Source organism: Pollicipes pollicipes, unplaced genomic scaffold, assembly GCF_011947565.3.
Source record: "Pollicipes pollicipes isolate AB1234 unplaced genomic scaffold, Ppol_2.1 Scaffold_4295;HRSCAF=5057_pilon_pilon_pilon, whole genome shotgun sequence".
Taxonomy (NCBI): domain Eukaryota; kingdom Metazoa; phylum Arthropoda; class Thecostraca; order Pollicipedomorpha; family Pollicipedidae; genus Pollicipes; species Pollicipes pollicipes.
In genome coordinates, this window is record NW_023596461.1 from 19555347 (window position 1) to 19578675 (window position 23329).

The 23329-nt window shown below is 50.8% G+C and overlaps 1 long non-coding RNA gene across 1 annotated transcript in view; it reads left to right on the forward strand.

The window, feature by feature from the left end:
• The window catches only part of LOC119097429 (uncharacterized), a 42350-nt gene extending 32072 nt beyond the window's left edge, over positions 1-10278 (forward strand). Inside the window, exon 4 of the long non-coding RNA XR_005094148.1 lies at positions 10074-10278. This is a non-coding gene — a long non-coding RNA (uncharacterized LOC119097429). The remainder of the gene's footprint in view (positions 1-10073) is intronic.
• The last annotated feature ends 13051 nt before the right edge of the window (positions 10279-23329 follow it).

Below are 23329 nucleotides of genomic sequence, written 5' to 3' on the forward strand. Positions count from 1 at the left end.
CTGATATTTGTCTCGGGAATACATTAAATCCGGTTTACTGATCCTTGTAAGTGGTGGCCTGCATGCAGATGGTGGATAAAGTTGCGGGAGCGTGCGCACAAGTTACTGCCGAGCCACGCTCGGCACGGACCAAGTCCTCGCTGTCGGTCGCGTACATAACGCACGCGGGTAAAACCGAACCCCATTAGCTTACACTTAAAGAACTAAAAGACATTCAGCCGCCTCGTCGCCGGGAAAAACTTAAGGACCAGTCAGCCAGCGCGAGAACAGCAGGTATAGGCAGATTAAACAGTGTAAAATGCATTGCTTTTTAAAGAGATGTATAAGCTACGTATGTGCTGACAATAGCAGTACATGGTGTTTTACAGGACGGTCTCAAATACGTGATGCAAAATTCGTGACTTCATCGTGGAAAAAGCCTCAAAAGTCGCTCTAGCCACCAAGCGGGCGGGACTGGTGAGCTCCACTCAGCGTCCTGATCGCTTCCGCGAGCGGCCGCACGGCCGGTGACTGCTGCAGACGATAGGGCGGTAACACGAGACGAGCCGGACGGACCGGCCGCCGCCAATGACGGATTTAGGTGTGACGGACCGATAGCGACCGTCACACCCATCGGCAGCGGTGCAAAAGACTGCTGGCCCAGCGTGGTGAAGCGCGGACCATCCGACCGCACCCTGGCTTGAGATGGTCTGAATGGAATGTGCTGTCAGGATGGAGCTAGAGTAGGGAAAGAAGGGAACTGAATCTGTCTGGTATACCACTGATCCATATGTCAATACGTTTTTGTGTGCTATTTTGGAGGGGCGCCACAAACACATAATAATAAAAAATAAAACACATAATCATCTTGCCTTTTCATGCCTACTAATAGTCCAATGTTGGTAGTTCTACCTTCGTCGATGCAAGTTTCAATGCATTGCAAAGATCGCATTTGTCGAAGAAAGCGTAGAGGAGCCCCTGTGGTAATGCTCTGAAAAACCTGATTTATGACATTCTTACGCAACGTGCTTCTAGTATCACAATCTAAGCGTTCAATAAAAACGCTGGTTAGCATAATGATATTCACCACTAGCGCTTTCCACCCTGCCAAGAGTCGTTTGGGTAGTGAACGGAAGAGATTTGTCGGTAGGTTTCGTTCTACGATCTTTGGTTTGCTCTAAGTAGCTTTTAGTCAAAGCACGAAAGGCATGGTGGTGTCAACATTTTTGCAACGTAACACATCCAAGTTCTTTGGCTCATTAAGACAGGAGGAAAACACTTTACATTCCCCTTGGCACAGCGCCCCGGAACTATTTCAACTTGATTGTTCAGAAGGGTTGAAATCTTTGCTCAGAAGTGTCTTTCCATTCACCGTTACTATTTAGCACGCGCAGTTCACAATCGCAGCTAATTCGATCAGCGCTTGTTGTCCGCGGCAGCACGGTTTACGACCCACCCCACATCGGCTGGCTACGGACAGCTGTCCATTGATAACCGGGGTCCGCACCTGCAGAGCTGTATAGTGTCACGTGCCGTGACTAAATCACTGGAATCAGACCAGGCATTCAGCGGTGGCGGCTGGTCAAAAAACCCATCCGACCTGCCGGGTCAGGCACCGGCTGCGGTGACAGATGTGACGGTTGGGCCGCCACACCCCGCTTTAATTGACTCGTGAGTCTGGCCTGTTGACATCCGCGTGTAACAGAGGCCGTGGGAGAATACAGGATTCGGTTGGGAGAGACACGTCGAGAGGCCAGTGCGAGGTCCACAAGTGCTGCCTTCTAGATTGGCATACTTGTTCATATTGCCACACCGCTTCCACAGCATCTGGCAGGCTTCTTATTGTTTCGCTACGTGACCCTATTCAGCGACGGAGATGACACTGTGTGTAGAGATCCACTGAATCGACACCGTGTCGGCTCCGCAGCTTTCAGGAACCGAGAACTGTGAGTCCTAGCATGTGATGTGCGCATAGTGCCTCGACAACGAAGGTCACATCTGCTATGATTGATCCCGAGTGAAAGTCATTCGGCCGGCCACCTTCACCTTCAGTCTACATTACAACCGTTGTTTACTCTACCTTTATTATCACTGCGAACTAAGACTGACTGAATTTCACATGGCTGTGTTACTGAGACATAAACAAAGATGCAAGATTTGCATGATTCATAGAACAAAGAATAGCTTAAGGTCAGTTTTAGTCACAGTTGCATGAGCTCAGAGTAATGATGAATCCAAACAAGCACATCGGTGTGGTAGTGCCAAAGTCAGGTTTGCCAAATGGCTCCGAACCATAACCAGCCATCAGTGTGTGTGGTCTGCCGCTCACATCCGGTGGTGACCTTTCTGACGGATGGAGGTCCTCTCAGAGTGACCTGGCGGTCGGGCCTAGCACCGCCCGCAGCACGCCGGCAGCCGCATGCCTATTTACTGTTGACGGCTGGCTTCACGGGTGCGACATGGCACCAGAGCGGCGGCCAGTGATCGGTGCGGGCAGAGACCGGTACCTGGACCGCCGCCAGGTGTCGCCCGGGTGCCGAGGGGTGACGTCACAACGCGACATAGACTCGAAGCAGGTGGAGCTGGGGCAAACTGAGCCTCGATTTTGTCATACACCGTTAATAATTGCTCAACTTATTGAAAGTAAAGCTGTCGAAAATTATGGCATGGGGTCTAACGAGCGAGTTTCAGCCAACCACACCGATTTCTGAACATGGCACTTTTGCTACGTAGAGGCATGTCTGTTTTTCGATGTCATAATGGCAAAGGAGTCGCATTTTACGAATTGACGCGGTGTGTGGCTTTGCTCTCAATCTATTCGTTGATGAATTACTTGCTGAACTGGCATAAAGGAGACCACTAACGCATGAATGTAATACCTTGTCCAACAGGACTGCTCCTTTCACATAGTGCTCGGAGCCATGGGCTAATACAAGCACATATTAGTCCCTATCACATTGTGTGCTCCTACCACATTATGTTAGGGGCAGAGCCGACGGTACTGCCTCACTTAGGTCTAGCTGTGCGATTTTCTTTTCACACCGTTGGGCCACATAACATGAAACAGCATCAAGGAGGAGACGAAATAGCGTATTGCCTTTCATGAACGTGACCCAGGTGAGAGGCAATGAGCAACCACAGCATACCATCACTGTCTTTGCCCAGGGACGGATAGCAGGTTCTTGCAGATTATTTAACGGCATGTCATCTGCCAACTCCACGGCGGCTTCCTGCTCTGTCGGTCTGTCGCCACCTCCATCCTCAGCCGTGACCACTCACCGCCAGGGTCGCTGGGTCGGAGATCACGAGACACGCGATTACGTAAAACCGTGATTAATAGTCTGGCGGCGCTCCGACGGGCGTAGGCGGACAGTTCCTGATTGGTCGAGGAGAAACTGAGGCCGCGCGTACACCGGACCGGAGATGCCAGCTGGTGCGTCGGAGGCCTTCTCACTGGACACCCAGACTCGACCAGCTGTCGCAGTCACAGAATGAGACCAGGGTCAGTGATAAATGTAGAAGTCCTGAAGACGACATAGATCATCGCAAAGGGTATAACATTTATTTGTTTAGAGCAAAAAAGATCGCAATGAAAGGAACATGACCGCAAAGAGCGTGAAGAATGTCATCGTTGATATTCGTAACCACGAGTCGCATGAAATAGTCATGAGGCGTTGGAAGACCACATCACCCCTTAACGGCGCGACAAATAACACTGTTGAATCTGAAAACAAGCGTCTGGCAGCATATCATCACATATATCCTGAGGTGTTTACTAAAAGTTCGGGTTTAACAAATACTTCGAAGCATTAAAGCCTGATTCTCTTCAGGGCACATCCACTCGGTGAACGTTGAGTGGCAACAAAAGCTAGTCGTACTGAATAAAACGTCATGCGTTCAGTGTAAGTGCAAAGTCGTAGGCGAATGTCAGCCACCTGGTATGAGCACCAATCAGATTCGCATGCATGAAATATCGTAAGTTCTCTCAGTGTCTCAGTTCTCAAGTGTATGATTTCGCAATGGGAACGAGACGCAACTTAAACCTTAAACCTAAACTTAAAATCCAACCTTAGGGTGTCACACGCGCGCACTATATCGTACAAGGATAAAACAATATTGCATGGTTTTTAATTTGCTTATTTTCGCATTGGGGGTGCGTCTTTGGTTTGTCGCCAGCATCAACAGGTCAAAGCTAGTACGTCTGTAATTACCTGTGGAAACACGGCCTGTTACTTTCTCACCATGCCTGAAAAAACGACGCAGAACGGACAAATGGAGCTGGGCGGCTCGACTGGCAGGCGTTTGTCGCCGACTGCAGATCGGGAACGGAATGCAGAACATTAGCTGTAACCACACCAGTAAACACCTCTGGTGTAGAGCCTCCCCCTGCCGGTGGCGTGTGTCCAGACTGTGCCGCAGTGCACGGTAAATCATGCTCAGATTAGTCGCGGATGGCATGGCGTTCAGTCGGCTTCTTGACCTGCCTTTCGAGGACGCTGAATGGACAGTAGAAGGGACGGTTCGAATGGTGACGGCTCGCACGAGCACGGAAGTCGCGACCGAAGTGCCGACAACATTGGTGACCACGACCACTGCATTTAATCGTCTGTCATAACGACCACATACCAATGGTTGCTTGCTACCTTTGCAAATCAATCCAATTTTCGTGCCAAGGTTTTGTGGGGTGACAAAGTATTCACTACGAGATGTAGAATGAAAACTCGGAGAGTAATGTTGCCAGTACCAAAACTCCTTGGTTTAACATTGATTTTCCTTCACCAAACTGACCAGCGTGTTGCCCAGTCTCTGAGGGCTGTCATCGTCGGACATGCATCATCCGCCGCTGTCACGTGCGGATCGCCTCTGAGGTGACTCCACCCTCCCGTGACGGACAGGCCGTCACTGCCCGCCGCGTCACCGCCCGCCGGGGGCCTCGGTCACTTCAGCACGAGCTCTAATGGATTTCACACGCCAGCGTAATCACGACGGAGAATGTTCTTAGGCCGACCTGGCTCTGTCCTAATGGTCTGCCCATTTGAGAATCTCGTGGATAATCTGGGAATTGTGCGATAGGTTGAAATCGTATTCGGATGAAAGCCGCGATGGATTTCGGCCAAGAGAACGTAAGAAGCAAACAACCTGGCTAGGTACGAATACGTCAACCACGGTATAACAGACAAAGCCGGTCGACTCCCTAGCCACATTATGAACCGACATTTGGACTGACCTGTGTATGTGCGAGCTATTCTGACGTTCATGGGCGTCCAGCGTGCGGTGGATATCAGTTGAAAGTCCGTGTTGTGCGTGATGTTCTCAGCTGACTCCCTCAATGAAAAGGGTCGGATATCGGGCGACTTCAGGAAGAAAATTCGTGTTTCCCGCAGTCTCAGCCGCGAGTTGCATACACCAATCTGGTAGAACCCTTCCACCACAAGCTGGGGTCGGCTGACCTGACCTGAGATGACCCGTTTGACCTCCATCAGGCCCAGACGTTTAACCGGGAAGCGAACTCCCGGCACATGGACGGGGTAGAAGGCCAACATCTTGCCTGTAATCACCACCGGTCGGGGGCTTGTGTCGGGGAACACCCGACATTTCCTCCTCCGGCCTGCCTGGGTCAGGTCAGGACAGGTCAAACACGTCACCGCCAGGGCCAGCATTAGCCATCGTGCCATAGCCATGTCGACGGCCTCAGCGGCTCCGTCCAGTCTGACGCGTCGATCACAGGCCTGCGAAGGCCATCAAGTGTTCTTGTCGCTCGGACATGTGTTCCGGCCGGAATCTATGCCACCAAAACACAGAGCAAGGCTGTGTAAACACTGCACTGCCGGCTCAACGCTTGAGTGGTCCGGAGGTGTCTGGCTCACCGCTTGTTTCGGTCCGCATCCAACACCACGGTCTCTCACAACAACTCTGCTATTGACGGCCGTTTAGACCGCACTCCTAAATAGGCCGCTTCTCGAGAGGCCGGGCACCCCTATGTCACTGCAGGCAGATGATCTGCCGTAGCCTGGAGCACGTGATCAGTCGAGGCCTGGAGCAGGCGGCGGCAGAGCTGACCCTCGAGAGCGGCGGAGGGCGCCACCGTCACGCTCCAGTCTCCGGCGTCGACTGAGCGACGGGCTATCCCAACCGTACACCCGCGCCTCCTCCGGGGCCGGCGGCTGGGAGAGGACGAGCGGGGGGGGGGGGGGGCTGAAGACGGCGGGGGCGGTAGAGCACGGGAGTGACGACGGCAGAGGGAAGAGGGCGGGAGCTGAGGACGATGGGAGGGAGGAGGGCGAAAGCTGTAGTCAGGAACAAGACGTTAAATGGGGATAAAGCACAGGAACAGAAGACCACAGGCGGGCAAAGGTCGAAAACTAAATACGTTGCAGACCTTCAAGATACAGCAGGGGAACAGCGGAAGGGCAGATAACTACAGGATGGCAAGCAGCGTGGAGGACAGGGCCAGGGGCGAACAACGCAGAAAAGACTTTAGGGGAGTATGAGAGAAAGGACGTGAATAACGAATGAAGCAGATGACTGGTGAAAATTTTGCGGCGACATGTGACAAATATCAGGTAGTTGATAGTATCGAAAAGATTGTAAAAGTAAATGCAAGGTTACTCTGAAATAATAAGACCAAAACGCTTTGTATATCGTTTTGCTAGCTACACACAATTTGCGATATGCAGTTACCTACATTGTTTTGCAGAAACCAGCGAAAATTTGGGCGAATTAAAAAACCGTGAATTCAAAAGTAGCTGAAATCAGTAGCTTTCAGCGTAATTAGCTACTTTCGTCTTTGCTACCAATTAACATAGAGGTTGTTGCGAGCTGACCAGGGACATACTCACGCAACGTTCGTGACCCATGCTAGAGGTCCCGACCAGGAGTAAAGTTTTCCTCCACCATATGGCAATAACGAAGATTGTGTCAAACTCATGCAGCTCGTCATGGTGTAAGCGTGGGGTTCAAAAATACATAACGGATCACACCCGTTAAATGGCATGAACGTTCCGTGCGATATCTCTACAAGCAAACCAAGACACGCCACACCACCTCACCGCTGCACATGGAGGCACGCCTCCCGCGAGCGTTGTCTGTCCTTCAGTGGTGAGCGAGATGTTTTCTGACCACACAGCTTACTCCGTACCTCTCCATCTCATTGGCGGCCGCGGCGTGTCAGGGCCGATGGATGGGTGAAACACACTCCCTCCCCTTCCCCTCCCCCAGGACCAGCCGGGCAAGGACCGCTGATGTTCCTGCCAGCGGACCCGGCCCCAGCCAGCCGCCGGCTCTGGGCATCGCCAATGTGACGGGAAGCGGTCACGGTCACAGGCCAAACCCAGCGCTGTCCGGGCGGCTTCAGGGAGGGATGGGGTATTGGTGGAGTATATTTATTATTAATTTCTTCGGGTGCTAGTGGAGGCCGTGCGATGACAACATTCGATCGTTATAAATGTTCCAGGCATACGATTGCGCAAGCAGACTGTTCAGTCTCATAACAATGGTTCAGTCTTCCGTTAAGGTATGGCGTATTGGTTGCACAAGCAATCGTTGCGTTGTTTGATGTCTGTAAATTAGGTCTCGACCGATTAAATGTGCCAATAACTCAGTTAAAAAACATCGGCTTAGCACATAGCACGGCTTAGCACAAAACAACATAAGCTTAGCACGATATTTCACAGTTAATAAGACAAGTGGCGGGGTTCGCAGATTCATAACACACTCCGGACATAAGTGATTACGTGTTTGAAGCCCGGAGCTCTAGGTGAGAAAGATGCCATTGCAGCACGTCTGCTTATAGAATGCTTATGAAGATTTACGCGGAGGGGTGAGAGCTTTACTCCACTCAATTGCTGGCGGAATGAAGAGTCTATGGCGCCATATCTAGCGTGCTGAACTACTGACCTACGGAATATATGCTGAAATTCGTCGCCGTGTGGAGAGGGGGAAATGATGAGAGCCGTAGGGGGAGGGGGCATGTTTAAAGCTGTGAAGTGAGAGAAGATGATGGCAGGAGCTCACATTGATTTTCCGACACCCTGTAATCCATGCGACCCATCTACAAACGGTCATCAGACGCCGCCCGTGGACTCCTGTCCATCCGGTCACCCGGGATCCCATGACCCGCTTGGCACACATAGCTGCCTGTGTCGGACCGTCACGCGAGCTTTCACCGCCGGGTGACGCGACACGGCCGGCCGGGGTGGCGGGGCCCACTGTCTGACAGTGAGCTGCTGGCACCGGCCGCTGTGACGGACACCGGCCGGCCAGGACAGCACCGTGACCTCGGGCTGACGGACGGCGGCCCGCCGTGTGCACGTCCACTGACACCTGGTGACCTTTCGAGCTGCCAGATCGGGCCAGTACGTCGTCCAGCTCGGTCGGAACGTGTCAGTGCTACGTCGACCGGACCCAGTATGGGGGCTCGTGTGCTCATCGTGTTGGCTCTGGCTGTGGTGGTGTGTCAAGCCGCTTCAACAAGGGGTGGTACGTATATCTGGTGTGAGGGCCTGAAACTAAGCCACGCTTAGTCCGGCCCTATTCTGGCTGAAGTGAAGCTAAGCTTGCCGTTGAAGGTTGTAATTCAGTGTCCGTGATTACACAACAGAACATGATGTGCTTCTGATGCTGTTCCAGGTAGTTTTAAGGATCTTGTATCATAACCCAATGACTTCGATAGGCCATCCGCTCCCATTCTGACGTACTAATGAATGTAACGCTGTCCATTAAGCTTACTGAAGCCGTGCAACAGACTGACGCCGTCCGGAGGGAGGGGGGGGGGGGGGGGGGGGGGGCGGCACCGGCGCGGTGAGATTGGCACGCACAACAGCATAGAACCTATGCCTGTAAAGGCCTTCGCTGGCTGTCTAGTGCACCTTGTTTAGTCTTTTAGTCTAGTGCAAATACAAGAAATTGCTTACACACCAGCTTTGCACTTCACGTAAGATAGAGCGGTTGGTTGGTTTTATCCCACATACATTTGCTGATGGTTTTTCTCAGTAATTCCCGGTGTTTGTCTGGACGGTGAGAGGAAGACCGACGGTTGTAACCAGTGCTCCTGCTTGGGTGGCGCCTGGGCTTGCACCCTCAGAGCCTGCGTCGACCCCACAGGTACGGGCCGGGGGGATAGTGCACCACTCTGTATCAGATGTGACGTCATGAGTACCCCATGCTCTGTATGATAATGATCAGCATGACTATGACAGTATGACTATTTCCTACTTTCCCATTATCGTCCGCTCCTGCTCTCGTACGTTGCAACCATTCATTTTGTCAAGGTTCGCGTTCTCCTTCTAACGTGGCATAACTCTCGTGGTTGCGATCTCGTTCTCATTCCCACACTTGCGTTTGTTTCCATGGTCCTTATATCTTTACTGTGGTGTCCCGACTGGTAAAGTGGGGAGCGTCTCCCCCCCCCCTCCCCCTGTTGCCTCTCCGGGGTGCCTTCCTTACCTCTCGGGACGGGGATGATCAGATGTGTGTCCTCATCCCGGGCCAGTTGTCATCTAATGTTAATACAGACAACGCACTTCGCTGCTGCTTTACTTTACTATTATACATCATCTGAGCTTTACATCACTGTTGTGCCTGTTGACAGTCACATGTGTAGGCCCAAATGCATGTCAAAAAGCATTAGCTTGATTTCAGAACGCAGATCTAAAATCAAACAAACTGCACTCTTATCAACCGGTCGTAATCAGTTTTGTTATACCTATGTAGCTGTTTGTCTGATGTGTACAGAATATCAGTCCTGTGACTGCTGCACCTTTTGTTAAGTGCAATGTGTTTTTTTAGATACATTTCCTGGATCGCTGCCATGCAAGCTGGCTCCCCACATCAAAGGGTGTTGAAAAATCGCGCCACATCAGGAATACCTGCTTGACTAAATTAGGCAGAACAATTGTTGGTGAGTGAGCTTCAGCTGTCTTTCGCTTTGTACATAATTATCGCTCATGTCCTTAAACAGTTTGGGGTCTGCTTTCAGGAGCATAACATGTTAGATTCTTGTTTCATGGCACTAACAGGGTGTAGAATTACGCATTAAGTAGGGACCGACACAAAACAATTAATTTTTGCCTAATTTTTTGCTCTTTTTGTTTCAGGCTGATCAAAAAAATGACATTTCAACAAAGACCCGAGTTCGTATGCATAATTTTTTACCTGATTGTATGTCTTGTATTATATCTCAGGGCCATGTTTATGAAGTTAAGCCGTTCGTTCGTTGTTTGCGCGACTGAATTTTTCCACTTTTAATTGGAAATGTATGCGCTAAAAACGTCTGTCAGGTGAGACAAATATAAACGAAATACCGCATTGATGTGTGATCGGCCAAAAACATCGAAAAGATTTTATTCCAACGAGTGAACAAGCAGGCAGAAAACTGATGAGGTGGGCCTTTAATTTGCATTTAACAAACATTGTATTGAAACGAAAACTTTCTACCGAAGTACACGAATGTGTGTATCTAAGCCTATATATATTTATAAATACATATAGTCTGATATGCAACATATAACGTATACTAAAACATACAACATAAAACATAAAGCATACAACACATAACGAATACTAAAATAGCATTTGCAGAGCATACATGTGCACCATGTGTGTCGCACTTGCATGGATATACGCAGATCTATCCATTAAATATGCTGCGAAATATGTTGCTTTATTCAGCAAAGCTTGTGTGTTTATCTCTGAATATGTGAGCAAATGCTGAGGCTGGGTGGGCGATTTGCGTGCATATGAAGGTCTCTGAAGGTAATTGCATATTCTGAATTCTGCATGAAGCTGTATACATGCCATGTGCACATCTGTTTTAATTAGAGCGTTAAGTTGGACCTCACCCGAAATAGGTTCATAAAAAAGAGTGCAATCTTCTTGTTTTTGCTGAGTGCGGCAAGATTTATGGCTAAATACAGCCATCCGCCAACCCACGCTAAAGCGGGTCATGCTTGTCAACAAAAAGACAAGTTATCCACACTGCCTTGAAACCAAAATGAATGATTATGTGAGCAAGCATGCTGGAAGACATGCATGTCTACATGAATGCTTGAGTACATCACAACGCATCAATAGGTGAGGGCTGCAGAACAAGCATTGCGTGGATGCGTAAGAATTGCTGCGTTAATTGCTACAACCATTTTTACGAGCTCATTATTACGCGATTTCCTTACTCTTCCTTACATGTGTTCACACCAACTGACATCAAATACCCCGTCACTGGTCCTTAGCGGTACACCACCATCCGCTCCTCCCGTCCTGCCGCTTTGAGCACCAAACACCCCGTTACTGGTCTTCAGCGGTACACCGTCCCCACTTCTCCCGTCCTGCCACCCTGAGCATACCCGGCCGTCCGTCCTGATCGTTGTTCCTCGCGCCGGGGCCGAGTTACCATCTCCGACGGCCCGCCGGCCGTCGGAGATGGTATCGGATGCCGAGACGGGGTGGAGTCCGGCCCGGACCACCCTACACCCCGCGGCGGGGGCGCAGATCGGCCCGTTAGTCACCACTAATTGGTCTGCCAGGCGGCAGAGTCGCTCACCGACCCAGAGCATGTGGCACTGAAGAAGAGTAGGACCGGGGGGACGGTGCACGGCTGTCTCCCAGGGAGAGAAGGTGGAGATGTCAGGGAAGAACAGAGGCAGATATTAGGGGTTGAAGGAACGACGGGGCAGAAGGGGAACTACGGAGAAGTGCTCATCTACGCATGCCAAAAAGAGTGAAAATAATAGATATTGAACTATCTATCTGCCTTACGAACCAAATAGGATATTCCTTAGCACAGGTTGCAGATTGCGTGACTCAGATATGTTCACATGATATGTTCACATGATAAGGTGCCACTCGATTGCTTTATCCAGTCTTATCTGCTGACATTCCATCAAAAATGTTTCTAACATTCCCATCCACATTTAGCTTATCCACATTGCATCACGTCTTTAAATGTGTGTCCCTGGTTCATTGCTTCGCTGGCAGACTACATCATCACAAGCATTGATGATCAGTATTGCTAAAAGTCCTGACACGCACTGCCTGGTCTCTGGCGCCTTGGTGTCTGAGCTCCGTGCGTGCGTGTGGCTGCGATCCGTGCCTCACAGCGTCTGGTCTTAGAACTAACGCATGTTTATTCATTGCATGTAAGGTTTTAGTGTTTTCGCAACTGCGGTCGCGTATGAGGTATTTTACGGCGGTAGTACACAACTAAACATGTCAGCCCCGCTGACCACACAACCCGCTTCCAATAAGCAGCGTGGTTTTCCCCAGTCTTTACAGCAGCAGAGGTCTGGTATGGTCATTGGGTCTCAGCTCTCAGCCATGTTATTTACGGCTGCACGCCTGAACTGTTGGCCTGCCGGGGACAGTGCAGCCAGTAAATACGTCATCCACAGCAGCAGGGTGGAGTCCGAGGGGCGTTGCACAATGCTGGCTGGCGAATAGGCCGCGGGAGCTTATGCGCATTATAGAGATCGCTGGCGGTGATTGCATTCAGGCTGAAGCGCGCACCGTCTGTGTGCCATTAACGTGCCACACGAGGCCAGAGAGGCGCCTTAACCCGGATCATTCGTCCCGCTAACCACCGAAAGTGGCAGGCAACGCGAGCAAAGCAAAGTGACCTCCTCCAACGCGCATCAATAATAACCGGGCCCGTAATTCGGCATCAGCGGCACGTGGCCGGTGGGAGGACACGGCCTTGCATGCCGTGCAAGCGCCCCGCACGCGTCTTGCTGACCGCGAAGCGGGTCGGCCGGTCGGCCTGGTGATGCTGCGATCTGGTGGTGGATGGGGCGCAGACGCACCCCCGGCCGCAGATGCTCGAGCCTCGTATGGCCTTAACGGCCCGTCCGACGGCGGATCGAGATCTGATGACACCGACCGGCCGTCCCCGGGTCACCAGCGACGTCAATGGGTGGTGTGCAGAGCTGTGGCCGGCCCGAGGCTCACAGATACCATCGCCGGCAGTTGCTCCCCGCCGCGGTCAATGGAGAGCCGGTGACCGTCTAATGCCGCCACGGTAAACGGATGGCGTAACAGGAGAGGGCACTACTTGTGCAGCGCTGGGACTGCACAAGGTCTGGTGAAACCGCAAGGATGCTCTCACTGTCAGTTAGCGTTAACATAACTTCTATGAACGCGCTATAGATGCCTCAAATGGAAACCTAACGACCACTTCATTTATTTCACACGTTATGTCGAAAATCAGTTCGGTCCGAGATGTTCACAAAGATGACGCTCCAGTATACATCAGAGACCACTCCCTGCCTGTGTTTTCGCACCTAGCCGCCTGTTTTGCTTCCGACAGGTCAGTGAGCGATGACTGCTGTCGGACCGGTCCTGTCCTCCGGTCTCAGTGTGTGGTCCGCTCATCTGACGCCCCAAGCACGCAGCTGAACACGGTCCCAGCGGACCTCTCGGGGTGTGCGGTCCGTCCAGACCGCAGTATCGCCCTGTTACAAATGGCCGCCGCCGCTGAGTCTGTCTGTGAACGGCATCGCCTGATCCCGAGCGGCGGGCCGTGCCGGTGCGGCACCGCGTCATCGCGGCCGCCATCACGCTGATGACGCGGCCCGGATGACTCACCGGTCGGAGGCGGCGAGCTGCAGCCAGCCTGATGAATGTGTGCAGCACGATAGACGCGTGAAGGATGTGGCCATATGTCGACTGGTCAGCTAGGTTATGTGAGTAGGTTTACCACAGACGTGAGTGATGAGGTTATATGTGGGCTGGTCAGCTGGTTATGTGGGGAGGTTTACCGCATACGTGAGTGATGAGGTCATATGTGGGCTGGTCAGCTGGTTATGTGGGGAGGTTTACCATGGACGTGAGTGATGTGGTCATATGTGGGCTGGTCAGCTGGTTATGTGGGGAGGTTTACCATGGACGTGAGTGATGAGGTCATATGTGGGCTGGTCAGCTGGTTATGTGGGGAGGTTTACCGCATACGTGAGTGATGAGGTCATGTGTGGGCTGGTCAGCTGGCTGTGGCTTTGTGATTAGCAGAATAGGATTTTCCCCGCCTCATTGCTTGCGATCGATAGATCACTCGCACTGAGCCAATCCCCGATTAGCATTGCAGCAAGTGGTCCAGGTCCTCTGATGAACAACACATACAATACATGTGACGTAAACTTCGAACTGTAAACTTTCTCCACATATGCATACATTTAAAGCATGACCCCAGATTCAAACCAAATTCCCAGGCTGTTTTGGAAGCATTTATTTGTATTAGAGACCATTTCAAGGGACGCCTTAACCGCAAACACTAATCACGTTTACATTGATCTGCGAAGTCATAATACACCAAAGTGAACGGGTCCACCTATTTGACGTCTTGATGGACAGCTGACAATCGATGCCAAGAACCAGACTGTACCAGTGATAATCAGCTGAATGATATCTGATTGCCGTGAGGCACAGAACCCTTCAGCTTTACAAGGAGCTTGTCAAAAACGGCCCACTGATTTCCAAGAAGCACCGCAGAAGAGAAATGCATGGCAAAGGGAACGAATAGATGAATAGCATGTTCCTGTGTGGTCAAACGGACGCGCGCACAAACGGACGGGGGGAGCAAAATCCGTATGTGCACGTGGAGAGATTGCGTCATTGGTAACACGTCGGAAGCGTACAGCAAATAAAGGGCGGGTGGGCTGAGGGTGGCGCTCTATTGGTACTACAGATATTTGTTTCAGCGGACACTGTATGAACGTATTTTAGCAACAACCGGTCCCGAAGTCGGGTCGTGGAGTTCTGGTACACATCGGTGTTATTTGGTGAAGTGAGAATGGTGTCCCCACAGCCAACGATTTTCATGCTGTGTAGTTCCAGTAGAAAACAGATGAACAGTCCAGCAGAGACCTTTCATTTTTGCATCCCTATCATTTTCCCCGCTACCATTGGCGCTCTGACAAACGGTGGCATATGCCCCGAAAAGCTCTTTAGCTGACATCGGACTTGTGGAGCAATTCCTTAAAAACTTCATCTTTGGTTGGGGTTTATTTGCACGGCTGCTTTCTTCCAATCCTACATCTGTAATTGGCGCCCAAACGTGCACGCATCATGTTATTATGATGATGTGTTACAATGGCAACCGTCGATGGCAAAATGGAAACCAAACCAACACTATTCATGCTGGCATGCATGAGCATTGGGTACACTGAACATAATGATCAGTCCGTGACCGGCGCTGTTTTTTGTGAGGGCATCCCCTATCTTAAACCCAGATATACAGCGTTCATTTTTTATGGCCGGGATTATGGAGCCCAAAGACCGTGAACGTTTCCAGAACCCGGTATGCGCCGTCCATGGCGATCGTAGGACCAAGCCAGAGCCTGTGAGTATGGAATAATGTCATGGACTCTGCCTCACGGCTGATTGCTGCACGCTCACGTCTTTATTAGTTTAATCCTCCATCGCTGATCATAGTTCGGGAGAATTGCTATGGAGTCGGTCTTGTGTGATTGTCAGTCGAGGAATAAAGAATGTTTCAGCGCATGCACATCAAGTAATAGAGAGCAAGCACACCTACTCCTCAAAGACGTTGGAATAAATCCCAACGGTTAGTGTGGTAGTAAGTATGTGCACATGATTACTGATCTTTGTCAAATGAGAGCAGTTTTTCCTTTTCTGCTTTAACATGCACATGAGGCTGGGTGTAAACGAGGCGTAAACGGAAAACTCCCACTAATCTGCGGTTGCGGAACACCCTACAGTCCAATTAATAGTCGTTTTGTTTACGAGATAGATACTCAACCCACCATTTATACGCGGGGCATGCCATAAAGAGGGTTGCGACCGGTGTTTCAGCTATGATGTTCAAGCCTTGTTCAGTGGTGTCAGGTACAGTGTTGGCATCGCGATCAGGATGGGAGGACCGTGTTAATTTCTGAATTGGGTTTCTAAGCGCATTTCTATGATCTTTGAACCCTGGGACATATATGTGGAATGAAGTGCCATTGAATCACTACACTTTATTGCCTAGACACATTTTCAATGTCCTCAAAAAGTCTCTTCACGTTGCGCGATAAAAAATTAACCAACTTTGCGTGCGATTCAACCGAAAGCTTATCGAGGTTTGGCAAACAAGTGATACAACGGAGGCGCAAACGCTCGTGCACAAATGCTATTTCCGGGAGGCCTTTCGATGAACAGCTAGGAAGCGTCTGTATTACCTGAATTGCTTTTTCAATGCTGCTTCTTTGAAGTGAGATATACAGTCCATTATAAGAGAACCTTCTCCGCAGTGGAACGCTTAGTACGATCGCCAAAGCGTCCGTCAACACGTTTAGAAGGTCCTGTACGAATGAATCCGAGACTGATATCAAGATAACCGACGCATTCAAGCGGTGAAACCCTTTCTGTTATAACCGAATATAACCCTTGTACGCTTGTAATAACTCTTGTACAACTCTTCTATTAACCAATGTAATGAGTGTAACGTGTAATATAACTTTTGTGATAACCCTTCTTGTAACAACCGACCGCTACTGGCCACCGGCGGGAGTCTTTGATGTCGCGATGAATGATGGCTTATACCGGAATGGGAACCACTTTCGGGCACTGGTCCTAGTAGACGGACATTCTCAAGCAGACTATGTCCAACAATACTGACGTTAAAGGCTTGAGCTAAATCTAAAAAGCGGTCGTAAAATGTCGATGGCCCTTGACTTCGGAAAACGCTGCTGTTTTGGAAGAATGGAGTGCAAGAAACATGCTTATCATGTTCAACTGACAACATCCAACACAGGCCACGTGTCACCTTTGCACCAACCTGGTATTTGTAGAACCCTCCGCACGTTGCTTTTAGTGACCCTGATGAAGCCACGAACTTCAAATGGGTTTCGCTGCCCGGTGACGAGAAGGATCCGTCTCGACCCTTTCTTGACGGGCGCACCGCACGTCTGTGCTCCGATTCCGTGCACTCGGATCAGGGTGTGACGCAGCTTCCCATCGCCTCGAAGGACGCGTCTCACTCGGAACGTCCCCGTGCCTCGAGCTCTGTTCAGAGCGACGAGCTTGCCCATCACTGCCGTCAGTGGTTCGCCACGGACCTCTGAGCGGCAGGTCAGGTCACCGGCCCTGTCCGACCTGCCCGCTCCGGTGACGGCCGTCAGGCAGACCAACACACTCACTGTCCACACGCGGGTCATCGTGACGGCGCCTCGTGCCGGCTGAGCTCGGGACGCCGGGTGGCGGTGCGGGAGGCAGCGCGTCACCCCTACGGAGCGGCGGTCGGCCTCCTACTGCGGGTGTGTGGACTCCACCCAGACGGCCGGTCACCGGCCCGTCGGACCGCCAGCCGCCGGGCCCGGTCGGCCGGCCAAACGACCAATCATCAGTCCCCGCTCCGGCGGCATCGGACACGCTGGCTTCACTGCTTCATGCGGCTATGCTGTACTGCCGCATACGGCTATGCTATACTGCAGCGAACTTTTCAGCTGACTACAGCCTGTCCAACAAGTGAGCGCGCTCAACGTGATGGTCATATGGACGCTAAGCTAAGGACAGATTCTGCGGCTTATACCACTGGAGCTCACGTTTTAATTCAGGTGTGCGCAACGTACTGGTCACTTTTAGATTCGTCATTTCCTCTGGAGTCGGTCGCATCACGTTTGGCTTACGTAATGAATTGTGCCAAAATCCAATCTTTCACTTGTTTTGAAAGTGAAATAATTTTTAGCGAGCCAGAAGTTTCAGGGATTATGCATCTAATGGCCCGTCAGACCATTTAAATGACGGGCATGTTCTCGCAACCATTATTACACATGTGCAGGAATACTCACTGCAATCAGTTCAGACACAAAGTAGCGAGCAGACGAAAACTATATCCAAAGACGTGGCTAACAACCATTGAGTTCTCGACTTCTTGTGCACCTACGTCGCACAAACATGCTCTGGAGCTGAGATGAATTTCGAAACGTGCGACGCTTTTTTGTCGTTCCTCCGGTCAGGGGACTGCAGCGGACGGTGAGGGAGTAACACGACAGGGCAGCGGCCGACGCGAGCCGCGCACCGCCGCCAAGGATGGATTTAGGCGTGACAGGCACACAATGCCGTCTGCACCGGCTGTCCGCAGCCTGGTGCGGCGAATGTGTAAATCCTGGTTGGTGGAGAGCGGGAGCTGGTATGGACCTGTACCGTCGCTGAGACGGAATGCTTAACTTGAACGTACGACGTCTTGAATGGGCTTACCTGATTTTCGCGTGGAATGGTACAACACAAGCAAACCATTTGGTTTGAAACGTACCTGAAGCAAGGAAATATACGTCATGATGCATTCTAACAGCGCACCTACCAGATTTCCGACAGAAGCAAATCATATAATAGATCATCAAAGTTGGTACGAGGCGAGACCTTTCAAATTCATGTTGAAGTGAATTACATTAACGGGTAGTTTGCTACGCCGACACATAATCGTACTGCCGCAACCGTGTTGCAGTGTTTTGACGCTGTAGTGCCCTTCATTCGGTCTTGGAGACATGGCCGATAAAACTGGATGGCATTACCAAAAAGTATTTAACCTTTCATGTAGTTTCTGGAGCATGGGAACCAAATGTATCATGCCTGCTTTTCAGCAGATTAATTGACCACGGAACGGTTTCTCATCACCTGTAGCAGCGCTGTCATTTGTCTTTGTCTTTGTCTTCGAAGTCTTTGAAGCGTTGGTTAAGCCTCAAGACCTTAACCAGCTTGCTACTAGTCCGCAGATTAACAAGTATAATCAAGATCATCTAGGGACAAATCAACTTTGCAGCTTTGTCCATTCCAAGGTCACCTGCTGAGTGTTTTCTCTCCTCCTTTACCCGATGATTTGCGGAACGGGGCCCGAACAGCTGTGGTGCAAAGTATAGCACTTACATGGCAGCTGACACCCCACAATTTGTCACCGCATCCAAGGCCTACCGGATGCTGAATGATTAACCCCGACATTCGGCCGGATCAACCCCACGCATACGGAGCCCGTTGAAGTTGACGGCATTAATCGGCGACTCTGGACTGGATGGCCGTTCGCCAGCCAGCTGCCGACGACCGTTCATGAAGCCGTCCATGGCAGACCATCCCAGTCCGTCCCTCCCAGACCGGTCTTGGACAGCCGGCGGCACCAGCCCGCTCCGTCAGCCGGAGGTAGCCGCCGACTTCAGACCGCCGGCACAGCCGCTAATGGATCGCGGCGAGCCCGGGCCGAGTCGCTTCAGGCGACGCGGTGATAGATCGCCTGACTCTGGTGACACCGCACGCCGGGAAGGTGACACTCTGGAGAGGAGCGAGGTCACGCCGCTGTTGCGGTCAGCTCCCGGCCAGCGAGAGGTTTCGACAAATCATGATTTATTGAGGATCTATGATGATTGCCTCAGGAAAACTGCGATCAACTTCTGAACCGTGAGCAGCCAGAAAGAAAGACTGGGTTTGGAGGTTCGCTGGTTAGTTGCAATAAGGCATCATGTCTGAAAGTTCCTACAACAGATTGCCATCCTGCCAAAACGCCAAACGACTACCAATTTCCTCGAGATTCCTCGTCGCCCAACATGTATTGGTATTGTTAGCGCGGACAATGCCACGCTGCTCATGATGCAGACCTGCCATGTTGTCCGTGGCCCCTAGATAATAGCTCCGACGTGAAGGGAACGTCACACAATGCATACTTGTCGGCAGTTGGCAGTCTCCATCCTCGGGCGCTTCCCGACACCACCACCAATGTACGCACCGTCCACGTTTTCGTTCACAGTACGTCTCGTCCACGAACTGCTCTGGTTGATAAGTGAACACGCATGGTGCGATTACAGTGAACAAAACACTTGTGTTACAGTCACCACGTTGCACGTGCTTGCTCTACGTCGCGCAGCGTTGTGATTGTAAACGCATGCGTTGCAGCTGTAGGTAACCCGTGATAATCCCGGACCTCGGCAGGCTCAGCTGGGCTGACTGGCAGAAAGTAAGAGAGAGCGAGAGAGAGAGAGAGAGAGAGAGAGAGAGAGAGAGAGAGAGAGAGAGAGAGAGAGAGAGAGAGAGAGAGAGAGAGAGAGAGAGAGAGAGAGAGAGAGAGAGAGAGAGAGAGAGAGAGAGGAGAGAGAGAGAGAGAGAGAGAGAGAGAGAGAGAGAGAGAGAGAGAGAGAGAGAGAGAGAGAGAGAGAGAGAGAGAGAAAGGGAGAGAGAGGGATGTGGATCTAACAGCCAGGGTGTACTCCACCCCGCCAGAGGCCAGAGCGACGTGCAAGGCAGCCGCCCGAGCGGTCACTGGTGCACCACGCACACCAGCTGCAGGGCTTGCAGAGGATCGCGGCGTGCCGTCGGCGGCGTACTGTTAGTCGGTATACCGCAGCGTGAAGCCAAGCGATCCATTTTACAGACGAAGTGTGGCAAGCGACACCATGTGAGTGAGTTTAATTGGCATTCCTAACAGGAAGACTGACAATGAAAATACCAACTAGTTTTTTTCAATTTGAGCAAGACTATATCCGTTATATTGCACGTTGTGTTCGTTTCGAGTTTAACCAAACCTTGTATGATCTCTTCTTCTTCACTACATATCATCTATGTTTAAGTAAACAGGCATGCACTGCAATCCAGTTCAATAGAAATGATAGCGTATGATGCCGACATGAAGCTAGACTAAACGAGCTTATACAAATATATATTTATAGCAAATACTCCAGGTATGCCGATAAATATGAAACATCACGCCGACATTTGAAGCCAAGGAAAGCAACGTTCCTTTTCCACTGCGGCCTGAGCAGATTTGGCTGGGCAACATATTATACGGCCGACTGGTTTCCGCAGCTGAGGTTTTGCCGCGTCCTGACACTAAGTAGCCCCGAATGAAACAGGCGAGACTGGCCCATTGTGTAGAGTTGCATTAACTGTGCAGGGTTGAGCATTGTCCTGCCTGACAAGTCAGCTGTCGGTTCGATACCGCGAGCTTTCTGCCGCCACACTTCACCACTGGAGCCTCATTCAACAATCGGTGTGCACGTCTGGTGTCTGGCTGGCTGCGTGGGCTTGAGTGGCGTAATGAGAAAAAAAGACGTAGTTACACGATACGCTATCATGTTTATCGTCACGTGTAAGGCAATGTGCGCTCATGATCTAAAAAGTGCAGATGGTTTTATTATAATCGAAGAGGAGTTATGCAGGCTATTTTTTTAGGCATGTCATTGCCTGTGGAGCACCCATCACTGCGACTGACTCTGTGAACGATTCTCCCAGCCATGGCAAACACTGTGTCGTCTTGTTAAGGAGGGGACGATGTGTTGAATATGTCTGTTAAACCTATCAAAATGCAACAACGTCCCAGACTGTTATCGAATTAGAGTAGGAAAATATCGGCCATTGTCAAATCACTACCTTCAGCGGATCGTTCGATGCAGCCATGCTACCGATTGCTTTATTATCCAAACATCTAGATACGAACAAAGTTGCATCTTAAAATGACTCCTGGCATTTGCTCTGCTAAGGAAGGAGACGCATGTAACTTAAAACGAAATATTGGACTCAAAAGACACAGCGGGCATGATTCGATGAATGCTTTTATTTGAGGGAAAATGCTTTCACCGACAGGAAGCTGTTTGTTTTCGCCCCGCTGATTTTCATTTCCACTTGGTTTTCATTTCATTTTCATTTTTCAGCTTGCCGAACAATGATTAAGAGAAGTCAGCGCCGGTCCCAGTGTCTCGTTTTTCGAGGCCCGAACACTCATGTTGGCCAAGGTCACCAGTTGCGTGTCGGAGTATCGTAAAATGGCACAAGGTACATCAACGACGATTCCCAGCTGTCAGGTACGACACGTGTGGTAAGACTATGATTTACTTTCGCAATAATACTCGGTCGATGACTCTTAAAGAGTTCTTCAACATTCGCGAACATGTGACCGAGCGGTACGAGCCCATGAAAACTTAGCGAGACCTATACGACTTTGTGCATAGTTTGATAAGACACGTCTAAACGCGGTATAGGAAGAATGACACGTAAGTGGGCAACAAGACGGCAGCTGATGCTATAGCACCGATAGTGGCCAATTACGTGTTAAGGCTGTCCAAGTCTGTGAGCAGCACAGTGCGGGCGGCAAGGCGTTTGCCTGAGAGCAGTATTTTAGCAGCTCTCAGGTTGGAGCGTGACCCTGCGCTTATGCGCCACATCATCGCGACACCTTTGCCAGATCGCTGATCGACGCTGTTTATTTCATATTATGGAAGTCATGGCACAGCCGTTTCTACCAGATGTCTCCCAGGTGACCGTACCCTTAGTGTACTGGATGTAAAAGGCGGAGGGATAATTTGTATGAATGAGTTCTTATGGTAATGTAGGCATTGGTTGCTGGTATAAGAATTTTGGCGAAAATTTGGGACTTGTTTAGTGTCATGGCAGTGGTCAGTTGATACCGGTCGATTATAGTCAGGTGCGTCTCACTTCATTTTGAAGATGGGCCAGCAAGTGACCACTCTTGTTTGTTGTCTTGTTTTATTTATCAGAGCAAGCACTAAGTAGAATTGTAATTGGCTGAATGGGCACATGAGTGCAGTGTGCAGAACTGTACGTATCTGCCATCCTGCCATACTTAGCCAGATGGCGGTGGGCACCACAGTACCCAATGTTCAGTGCCCGCTCACCGTCAAATGTCCTGAATTGCAGCGCATCTGCCGCGCCCGCATGCATCATAACCGGCTCTGTCTGCTGTGACGCACCACCTGTCACACTGTGACGGACAGACCGTCACGGCGTGACACGCCTCTGCCGGTCAGCGGCGCGTGCTGCCCTGAAAGCGTCGCATCTAATGCATTTATCGCGTTCAGATAATCCCAGAGGTTAAGCGCCGTCACCTCCAATCACTAAACGTGCGGATGGCAAGGCATCTGCCAGACTAGAATGCGTCGGCCCAAAATAGACGGATGGGTTTTGACTTGAGATCTGTCACACATCTGATCACTTATGTCACACACGTGTTGTTTTTATAGCAACTAATTTCATGAGGGCAAACATGTACTGTCAGCACCTCTTTAGGCACGACAGTGCACCGTTTTTTTTTTTTTGCATCGGTTTCAACTGCAACTGTACTAGCTATGAAGCGGGTAGGAATATATGCATCTCATCACCAACGTCCGCCGTACGGTTTATCGGGATGACTGAAGGCGTGCGTCTCTATCCATTCACAACTATAAACACTTGTCCGTCTCATCGAATACGCATGCTGCCATTAGCTGTCCGACGCTGCGTTCCGCCCGCACATCCAGAGCGATAAGAAGCCGATGGCCCCATCTGAGGTCGGGCGTGCAGGCACAGCGTACGGCTGCCGTGTGTTTGATCGTCGGCTATTGACGATGATCCACTGGCCGATAGGAGCGGCGGCGGGCTCCACCCGATGACCGGG